Source organism: Malania oleifera, chromosome 9 (assembly GCF_029873635.1).
Source record: "Malania oleifera isolate guangnan ecotype guangnan chromosome 9, ASM2987363v1, whole genome shotgun sequence".
Lineage (NCBI taxonomy): Eukaryota > Viridiplantae > Streptophyta > Magnoliopsida > Santalales > Ximeniaceae > Malania > Malania oleifera.
In genome coordinates this window covers 91,141,365-91,152,580 of record NC_080425.1, presented here as the reverse complement: position 1 = coordinate 91,152,580, position 11,216 = coordinate 91,141,365, and the positions used below count along the sequence as shown (strand labels likewise).

The window sequence follows — 11,216 nt, the reverse complement described above, 5'->3', positions numbered from 1 at the left end:
TTTAGTTTCTACTAAAGGCAAATTAAGCAAGACAATCCCAGAATTCAATAGAAAAAAAAAAAAGTGGGGTGGAGTGAATTGGGGGTAGGGTTACCCACCGTCAGCTAAATTAAGAAACTCTTAATTTTGAAGAAAAAAAAATTTATAATGACACCATTAGAGGCTCACAACTAGTTAGTTAGATGTCTTATCCCTATTTAGATAAAATCTAATCAATGTAAAAATAAAAGTATAGAACCCTGTTTACATAAAATCTAATAAATGTAAAAATAAAATCATCTGCATTCCAAAACAATCTAGAAAATCTTCCTAAAAAAATATAATCACAAACCAAATATGAAATTTAAAGGTCTGCAGTGTCTACTTAGATTTGAGTTCAAGAGTACAAAGTTCATAATATTATGTTACAGACCAATGTAAACAGTTTGGCAAAATAAAAATAAAAAACAAACATAAAATATAAATTGTTTCGAAAAAATTAAAATAAAAATCTAGGACTTCAATGCTTCATACATCTGACAAATGACAGCTACAATTTCATGGCTTCTTGTATTAGAAACTCCCACTTTTCAGCTTCTTACATTGCAAAATACAAAGCACAATTTTTCTGTTTATTTCACCTGTAAGTCTGCAACATACCAAAATAATGATAATTGATAGCATGTAATTTATATGACAAAACAGTAAAGCATAATCTCAATATGAAAGTATGAAACCAACCTTTTGTCTTTCTTTGTTTGTCTTATTCACCAATTGTGGACTCCAATGCAATCTTTGACAACTCTAAAAAATTGTACAGAAGCACTCGTAAGTTATAATAATTAATCATTCAATGAACAAATGAAAATTTTTGACAATATATAAATATAATATTACCTTTTTCTAGATTTTCAAGGTCATCTATGTCTTCTTCAACCTTAAATGGAGTATGTGAACCCCGCATCCAATCTTGTGTACAGATAAGAGCTTGAACAATTTAGGAGTCAAAGAACTCCTAAAGGCATTGAGAACACGCCCCCCTGTGCTAAAAGCAGACTCTGAAGCAACTGTAGAGATGGGTACTGCTAAAACATCACGAACCATATGTGAAAGGACGGGAAACCTTTGACTAATTAACCTTCACCACTCCAAAATATCAAAGCCCTCCACGTCCTTTTCACAATCCTCCCCCAAATACCTATCCAACTCTGATTTATTATCTCCACCTCCAATTTGAGTCTTGTACTTTTGATACAAAACTTTGAACTTTCGTTCTACTGCTTCACCTTGACCGGTGGAGCAAGTCGAGCTTGAAGTTTCACTTCTGTTTGATTCTTCATTTTTAGATTGTGACAACTTTTTATACTCAGCAAACAATTCCATTGTTGTACCCTGAACCTTTTTCCCCACCAATAAACCTTTGTCACCTTCATACATAGTAGAAAGAGCATATTGCACAAATCCCAACTTACGTCTAGGGTCGAGAACAGATGCAACAAAAATCAACATATTCATTTTGTCAATGTTTCCTCAGTACTTGTTGTATTTATCCTTCATTTTCATGCTCATTAAACTCAACTCCAGGTTATCACTATTTTCCCACTCTTTTAGAAGACAATCAATCCCACTAATTTCATCAAAAAAGGTATTACTTGTAACATACAAAGAACCTGAAACTCGTATACTAAGTTCATAGAAGTGTTCCAAAAACATCACAAATTTTCTAACTTGTTCCCAATCAAAACTACTTGGTATGTCATCCCTAGTCTCAAGCTCAATTCTAAATGAAGGATCTTCATCCATAAACCTTTCAAAAACCATTTCATATCTTTGAGCTGTGTCTAGCATCAGATAAGTAGAATTCCATCGAGTGCTAACATCTAGGCATAACATCTTTTTGCATTCTACTTTTTCTACTTCTGCGCAACGCTTGAAATTTTTCAACCTAGTAGGTGAATGCCTAACATATCTGACTGCGTCTCTAACACGAGCAACTGAATCCCCCATTTCTTTCAAGTTGTCTTGCACAACGAGGTTAATTATATGTGCAATGCACCTCATGTGCAAGAATTTGCCTCCACAAATGTCTTTTCTCCAATTTGAAACTTTTCTTTTTATGTAGGCAATTGCAACGTCATTTGAACTTGCATTATCTACAGTCATTGTAAACACATTATCAACTCCTCAGTCAAGCAAACACCTCTCAATGGTCATACCTATCTCTTCACCTTTATGATTATAAATTGGACAAAAGTTAAGGATCTTTTTGTTTAATTTCCAATCATTATCTATAAAGTGTGCAGTCAAACACATATAATTGACCTTTTGCAAAGAAGTTCATGTATCAGTTGTGAAACTAACCCTTTGAGAGGAGGTTTTCAAAAACTTTTTCAACTTTAACCTCTCTTCCATGTAAAGGTCATAACAATCCCTAGAAATTGTCCATCTTGATGGAATTCAAAAACAAGGGCATGCAACTTTCATAAGATGTTTGAATCCCATATTCTCTACAAATTTAAAAGGCAATTCATCAACAGTAATCATGTAAGATAATGCCTTTCGAATTGCCTCTTAGTCAAATTTCCAATTTGTAAGAGTTGCCTCTAACCCCTCTGCATTTTTTAAGGCTAGTTGATAATTTAATTGTGTCTGTTTTGTTTCTTTAACATGTGGATTTTGTGCACATCTAACCATATGATATCTAAGTGTGCCCGTACCATTCTTTTTAGGATCAGCACAATAATCAATATGACAACAATGACACTTACCCTTAATTTCACCAGACTCCGTCACAAATTTAGTGAAGTGATCCCACACTTCAGATCTTGGTCTCATTCTCTTCCTAACTTTTTGATTAGATTGAGTAGGAGGATTTGAAGGCTGTTGTTGGGAATTAGCTCGCGTCATTATTGCATCCTCCAAGTTTGGCACCCCCACCTCTATAGGCAAGTCATTGCTCATTTTCCCTCTAATATTTGAAAAAAATAAAAAAGAAGGGTAAAGTCCATCATAGAAGAGTACTAATCCAAATTTAAAAAAAAAAAAAAACTCTGATCACAACATAAAGCATTCTTACCTTAAAAACTTTTACATAAAACAATATGCTTACCTATTGTATTCATATTCATAACTTAGCAAGTGGCAATCATATGTAGAAAGCTCAAAAAATGTGGTTTTGGGTTTCAATTATTAAAAATGCATGCAATGAGCACGCGTTGATCACCCCACTGAAATTTAATCGATGCATTTGTTGTGAATAGCATTTTAATGAATAAATTTGCATCACTTATTTCTGGCTAAAAGAAAATAAAATTACAATACAACATTTTTCCACAAAATAAAATGGAAGCAAACACTTGATAATGTTTCAATGGAATATGTTCTCATTGAACTTTCAAGATTTAAAATTTTCAAGCACTAAATAATGCATTCCAATAAAATTAACCAAGAATTAGGATAAATTTTCTCCAGATTTCACCTAATTTTCATGGCTCTAAGGTGGTGTTTGGGAGCATCCATTAAATATTTTGAAGCTGAATTCGTAAATACACACAAAACCAAATTTGTTGAATAATCTAAAGGTCGTAACTATTTACACTAAAACTGAAATACTCATCCTAAATGCAAAATCAACTTCAAAGACAAATCATATTTTCCATTCTTAACCTTCTAATAATTTCTACCAGAAATTAAAAATGAAGTAGCAAAAATGTCGATAAATGCAAACCCAAAAAACACACATAAATATAATAACAAAAGTGGAAGAAGAAGAAGAAGAAGAAGAAGAAGAAGAAGAAGAGGAGGAGGAGGAGGAGGAGAAGAGGAAGAGTTACTGGGGTCCGGGTTTGCACGGCGAGCTGGTGGCTGAGAGTCTGAGACGCTGAGGACCGAGACGAGAGGCTGGACTCTGGAGAGCTGAGCTGCCGAAGACTCGAAGAGGCCAGAGGGGATTTGCCGACTCCGAGAGGTGGTTTGATGACTCCAATGGAGAGGCAGGAGAGCTGCGGCCTGCAGGCGTGCGCCGTGTGGGGCAGATCGGCACTCGGCAGAGCACAGAGAAACTAAGGAAGTGAGAAACCTAAAACCCTAACTCTAATCCCCAATCCCCACTGCGAGTCTGTGAGTGTGAAGTGTGAAGTGAACGAAGCCTTCCCCCCCCCCCCCCCAAGCTCAGGCCCCAAGCGGCCAAGCCCGAGTCGCCCAACTGCCCTATTATAAATTATATTAAAAATATAAACTATTAGTAATTCGGTTAATCGGTTAACCGATATTTTTTTAACCGTTAACCGAACCGAAATCGATTACCCGAAAGTTTGTAGAATTTTAACTGAACCGACCGAACCAGATTTTTTACCCGAACCGAACCAGCCAATTTCGGCTAGTTAATCCGATTAATTCAATTTTCACCTAATTATGCTCACCCCTATCCGTGAGTGTGTGATGATGAGATAGGAAAGGACCATATTGTAATGGGCCTACCGCTCATGTGGGCTGTGATTTGAGGCCCATAAAAGGCCCATTTCCTGGCAGAGAGCACCATGTTTGTGGCTTGTGGAATTGTGTCTGGCATGCACAAATGGCACTTTTTTTTCTTCTAATAAGAGGAAGCCCGCCACAAGGAAGAGTGGGAGATATCTGTTCTAAGAAACCCATGGAGCATTTTTAGTGGGCCCCACGACTGCGCCCTTGTGCACTGAAGCCCAGACCAGGCGGTACCCCACTGGACCTCAATGCTCAGTACATTGAACTACAACCCACTTCAAGGCCACCCATGGAGCATGAATTTTTTAAAAAAATAAAAATAAAAAAAAAATATTAGTGAAGATATCTTATTTCATATTATTTTACCTTTTTTTTTTTTTTTGTTCTTGTCAAAGTGAAATTTTTAAATAAATGATCTTATTTTAACCATTAAAGTGTATTTTATGAATTCATAAAAATGAATAATAGGAAATGACTATTTACTTAAATTTTACTAAAAGAATGTGTATAATAATACTATTTTCTTTTTGGAATAATATAATTTTTTTTACCTGCGTACTATTTTCATAAATTAGATGTGTACATTAAAATCTACTATTGCATTATTTCAATTTACAGGAATTAAAATGTAACCTAAATTTAATACTTGAGTTCATTAATTAATTTTGAAAATAATAGTAAAAATCGAAATCAACACAATTAACTTCTCTGATTACACAGACCCCTTCCAAGCATAGGTGGTCGAGTTTGAGATCAACCTTCATTTTTATTTTTATTTTTTGACTGCGTGTGTGCAAGCTATTTACGAATGGGGTGGGCAGGAGCAGCATGGGGGGTGGAGTTGGGTCGATGGCAGGCTAGCAATCTGAAATTTACCAGAGTCCACCATGATGGAGGAGCACTCGTGACTCTTCGTCTCTTCCCCATCTTCTCTGTTCTTCATTAACACCAATGCATCTCAGATCATCAATTAACCCTACCTTAACCTACCTGTATATACAATCATATTAATAATCAATAATCCAAAAAAAAAAAAGCCAACGACAGAAAGAAAGAAAGAAAGAAGAATAAAAATTAAAGAAACAAAAATTAAGCAGCCTCGATCTGTTTCTATCTACGTACGTATGTACAACCTGCAGAAGCTTACCCTGTCACTGTTTCAATTCACTTCCATCTTTCTTTCCTTCCTTGCAGCAGCTTCACGTGCTCTCTCTCTCTCTCTCTCTCTCTCTCGCTCTTCCCAATTCCCTTGGAGGGTTCATACAGCTGCGTGTGCATGGTTGATCCGCCAAGAGCAGCCAACAGGGAGGGAAGAACTGAAAGTTACCAGTAAAGTTGAACTTCACTAATTTGAATAGTAGTATTATTATAATTAAGATTTAGCGATACAACAATTTTTTTTTTTAACTACTGTAAGATAAAATTGCTACTGTATATGCACAGTGCCGGCTGACCATAAGGCATCGAGCAGTGTGCCTCGGGCCCCAAAATTTTTGGGGCTCCCAAAATTTTTTTTAAATATTAATATTATTTATGATGTCGTTTTTTCACCTTGATTTTTCTCATATTTCAGAAGTTGGGGCCTCAATTTTTTTTTAATGTTAACATTATTTATGATGTCATCTCTTTTTGTACATTGATTTTTTTACTATTTCAAAAGTAATTAAATTTATATTTTAAAAAATAAAATAAATTTAATTTAATTTTTTCTTTTTCATGTCTCAATGTCGTTCAATTTTTTGTTACAATAAATGTAATCTTGAATATAAAACTTTAATCGGTGATTTTGCATATCAAAAAGTTAAAAATTTTTATTTTAAATAAAAATAAAAATTAAATAAAATATTAAGGATTTCACCTAGAACCTGAAGAGTTGGCTCAGTTTATGCATGTCGGCGCATTGATCCATACATGGGTACATGTATATAATATATGATAATAAATGGTATATATATATATATATATATATATATTCGTACAATAATTTTCACACGTATGTACAATAATTTGAAGTGAAGTTTTGACGAAGGAAATTATTCCATTTGAACATTTTGGATTTGGGATCTAGCCAGGCTGGCATCCCAGTTGATAAGTATTATTATTATTTTATTATTTTATTTTTTTCTGGGGACCAAGAATCTGGAGTGACCAATGTCCTCTTAGGGATCCAAAGTGACCAACTACTCGTAGTTCATAATTCAGAAATGACATGATGATAAATCAAATCGATGACTCATTATTTGGAGTATTTTCTATGAGAGTTTGATGGAAGGACCATACTAATCTCCTAGAACTTTTTTATTTTTTTTTTCTGTATACATATAATTAAGGCTTGATTTTATTGTTATTTACAAATAACTAATACAACATTAATTATTTTAAGTCATAATTAATTAATTAATTCCACACACATGTATACTAAAATTAATTAATCAAACCCAATCCTTTCTTTTGGATTATGCCCATTTATTTTGGGTTTGATTTGATGATTTCTAGTGATTATTCGAAGGGTTGATTATTGTTTTCTGCGAGTATTGGGTTTTAACTATTCTTCTCTCTCTTTGCATTTATTGTGTGCATGTTTCATGATTCATCAAACTCCAATTCAAAATTTCTCATATCACTTAACATAATGATATTGGATCCATTTTTAATGAGGTATTGTCTGTTTTGGCCCACTAGTCTCACATATTTGTCCTTCGATGTGAGATCGTGACACTTGTCAAAAATTAAATTGAACTAATTAAAAATGAGAATAATTAATATGAGTGTTATATGTCCACTCCCCACCCAAGTTTTTTTGAGGAATTTTAACTAATTTTACCACTAAACTGGCTAATGTTTAAGGTTATCTGGCTCTTTTCCACAAGCTTTTGGGAGGGTTTATAGTGGATTTAATCATTAAAACTAATGGCACTAATTTATGAGCACAAGATTTCTTATAGGAGGAAAATGATACTGCGGTCCATTATAAATTTGAGAAAGTGATCCATTTGGCTTGCCTATTCAATTAACTTCATTTCAAAACTATGTAATAATTACTAACAATATTAATAATAATGATAAAAATATAAAGACCATTGCTAGGCACCAAGTTGAATTGTTTGTTAGATGACGACTAAAACGAGGTGGTGGTTCCTAGATTGTCATTAATTAATTAGTTTGCCTTGTTGTAGCTGGAGACAGGAGAGCCAGAAGCTAGAAACGCGTGATGAGTTGGAAACGCGGTTTACATTTATTTTTCCTTTCATTTTGATTTTATCTTGATGGATGAAACTTTCAAATTTGTAATTTAATGTATTAATTGTGATTTAAATATCAGCCCTATAAATAGAGAACTGAGGAATGTAAGAGACATAAGTGAGAAACTTGTGTAATTTTCCAGAAAATAGTGAATTTGTGGTGTGTGCTCCGTGGACGTATCGATATTGACCAAAACATGTTAAATTTTTGGTGTCACGTCTTTCTGGTTGCTCACAGGTTCCTAATAAGTGGTATCAGAGCCCGGTTGGAGCAAGAAAGTTAGATCGGAAGTGATCCCGAAATCAGAGCTCCGTCCAATGGATTGAAACTAAGTTTTGAGGTCACCATCATATTCAGTTCACCGAGACGAAGAGAACCGAGCAAGCCGGAGCTCGAACGGAGTCCAAATGAAGCCTCATGCACCCTCACGTGCCTTGCCTAAGACTCTTTGCCATGCACCGGTCACACGCCGATGACTAGCTTCTCACGTGCCACACGCGATTGCATGCGTCTTCCTCGCCCAAACCGCCTCAACTCGACCCGACCCGGATACAGCCTCAGACCGGGTCAACCCGAGAATCGGGCCCCAACCCGAATCCGACCCGCCACGTCAGTCGAGGTGCCATGTTAGCAGGGTGCCACGTCAGTCGGGTGCCATGTCAACCGCCCCGTCAACAGGTGGACCCCACTGCCAAGTCAGCAGGTGTCCCGTCAGCCCTACCACGTCATCAGGTGCCCCGTCAGCGTTGACCAAGTTTGATCAGAAACTTTGACGAAGTTTTTCAGAGTCGTTTTGGGTCCGTTTTTTGAGCGACTTGAACCATTTCTTGGGTTTTCAATCGTTCTGGATCCAACCGCGCTATCCATTTGAGCTAATTTTATCTTTAAATCAGCGAATCGAGATGTCGAATAAAAAGAGCTCAAAAATCAAAATGTTCAATGGCAACAATTTCGGTTTCTGGAAGATGCAGATAGAAGATTATTTGTTTGAGAAGGAATTGCACTCACCGTTGAAGGATAAGTCAACATCCATGAACGAGGACAAGTGGGAGCTTGCGATGAAGGATGAGATGAAGCCCCTCACCTCCAACAGAACGTGGGAACTAGTTGAGTTGCCCAAAGGCCTTCACAACAAGTGGGTGTACAGAATCAAAGAGGAGCGAGACGGCTCCAGAAGGTACAAGTCTCAGTTGGTAGTCAAAAGCTTCGAACAAAATGAAAGGATTGACTACACCGGCATCTTTGCACCAGTTGCGAAGCTGACAACCATTACATTAGTCCACAGGAATCAAGTAGACAGGAAGGTGGTGACTTCAGAGAAATTGAAGTTGTGATTAACTTCAGTTGGTCTTCATGCCTGAAGACATATTTTGAGCACATCATTTATTCATGATACTGATTGAGGAGGCGTCTCTGTCTCCAAGTGAGAGAATGTTGTAGCTGGAGACAAGAGAGCCAGAAGTTGAAAACGCGGTTTACATTTATCTCTCCATTCATTTTGATTTTATCTTGATGGATGAAACTCCCAAATTTGTAATTTAATATATTAATTGTAATTTAAATATCAGCCTTATAAATAGAGAGCTGAGGAATGTAAGAGACACAAGTGAGAAACTCAGAGAGCAGAGAGGAGTAAGAGAGGAAAAGAGAGAGTGAGAGTTGTAATTTTTTGACAAATAGTGAATTTGTGGTGTGTGTTCCGTGGATATAGGTCAATATTGATCGAACCACATTAAATTTTTGGTGTCACATCTTTCTGGTTGTTCATAGGTTCCTAACATACCTAACACTCAAAACATAAATTAATAAATTCAGTTACTATGAGTCTATTTGTTATCGTTATTGTTTTCTGTTTTTTGTTTCCATTTCTTCACAGTGAAAAAACATATTATAAAAATGCGTTTATTTATGTTGTTAGTTTTATGTTTCTGTTATCGATTTTCAATTATTTGCCAAAAAACTGAAAACCAGATTTTATGGTTTTCAGTCGTTTTGACAACCTGTTGTTAGAAATTTTAATATCCAGAAATAATTTCTTTTTTTATATTAAATTATACACTTTCAAATTAAAATTAAAATTAAAATTAAATGAACATATGAATTTAAATATAATTAAAAAATATACATAAATTTCAAATAATAATAATAATAATAATCAAGCTAATTACAAAATATTTTAACTATTTTTCAATTGTCATGTCCAATAAAATTTTTATTGTAAAGTAAATTTTGAAAGTTGAACAAACGTAAAATATTTATCATACATAAAAACAAAATTAAACACCCAGACCATTCCAAAATCCAAACCAATTAAGCAGTGAAGCCTTTCAGCTTCAAATACAGTGGGCAGCACATGATGGTTTTGAAGGTTGTACAGCATATTATATAATTATCATGGCATGGTTGTCACTCACCAGTCACAAAAACCAGAGCCACGTGAAGTACAAACTTCACCGAAGCTAATTTAGCACTATTCTCTCCAAACCACTAGTTGACAAGCACCCACAGGCCACAAGATACTTACTTAGATGGTAACAGGACACCAGAAGCTGTCCATCTTGTTTTTCTTACTTCGTTTTTTTTCCCGAGAAAGTGTGAAAGGAACAACACCCACCCATCAGCACATACCACAAAAGCAATTCTGCTTTTCTTGTTTTTGTTTTGTTTTCATTTTTTTTCTCTCTTTTCTGGCGAGATCTTGCTCTGGATTAAAAGCAAAATCGCACCCTAAGCAGCCCATTAGTGTACTTTTTTTGCTTTCTTCTTTCAGGAGTTCCATCCTGCCTCTTGTTTGGAGAGAGAGAAAATTTAAAAAGAAAAAAAAGCATGCAATCTATCTTTCTGGGAACATCGAGTACTGTCACCCCCCAAATCAATCAATTAATTAAATAATTAAATTGGGGGTATAAACTGTAAAGTGATTTTGTGAACAAATCCACAATTGGGTCCAACTGGGTACTATAGATATGACTGTCCTTAGATCGATCATGGTCTTGCCATTTTATTTTATGCAGGCTCTAAGTAGGTATCCCCCTTGACCCAAATTTGTTCTCTTTTTTAATTTTATAAAGATAGAGTTGTCATTTAATTTAATATATTTAAAAAAAATAAAAATAGAGTACTAATGGTAATTTTTTATGGTGCCAATAATTTTTTTTTGAAAAAAAAAACCCTAACAATTTTCTAGAGCTTTTAGGCAAAAAAAAAAGATTCGTAAAACAAGACCAAAAAGTTTTCTATAATTTAATACTATGTCTGACTCTTAGATTTAAATTAATAAATTTTTTAAAAAATATAATAAAAAAATAATAAAAGTTACAGTGGACTATAATTATTTTTTAAAAAATCTAACTTATGTTAAAATTAATTTTGTTCTATTCTATACATGGATGAGAATAGACATTCACTGATCATGATTATTCTTTATCTATTCTATATCAGGTACTAAAGAAAAAAAAATGAATTATTATTCATTTTATTGTAATAGCATGTTCTTTTGTTTAAATGATTTT

At 34.7% G+C, this 11,216-nt stretch overlaps 1 long non-coding RNA gene across 1 annotated transcript; it reads right to left on the bottom strand.

Moving 5' to 3' along the window:
• Positions 1-5,093: 5,093 nt before the first annotated feature.
• Positions 5,094-5,904, bottom strand: LOC131164276 (uncharacterized). The gene is made up of 2 exons (XR_009139239.1): positions 5,609-5,904; positions 5,094-5,451 (listed from the first exon to the last, which is right to left on the bottom strand). It is a non-coding gene; the product is annotated as an uncharacterized LOC131164276 (long non-coding RNA).
• Positions 5,905-11,216: the final 5,312 nt, after the last annotated feature.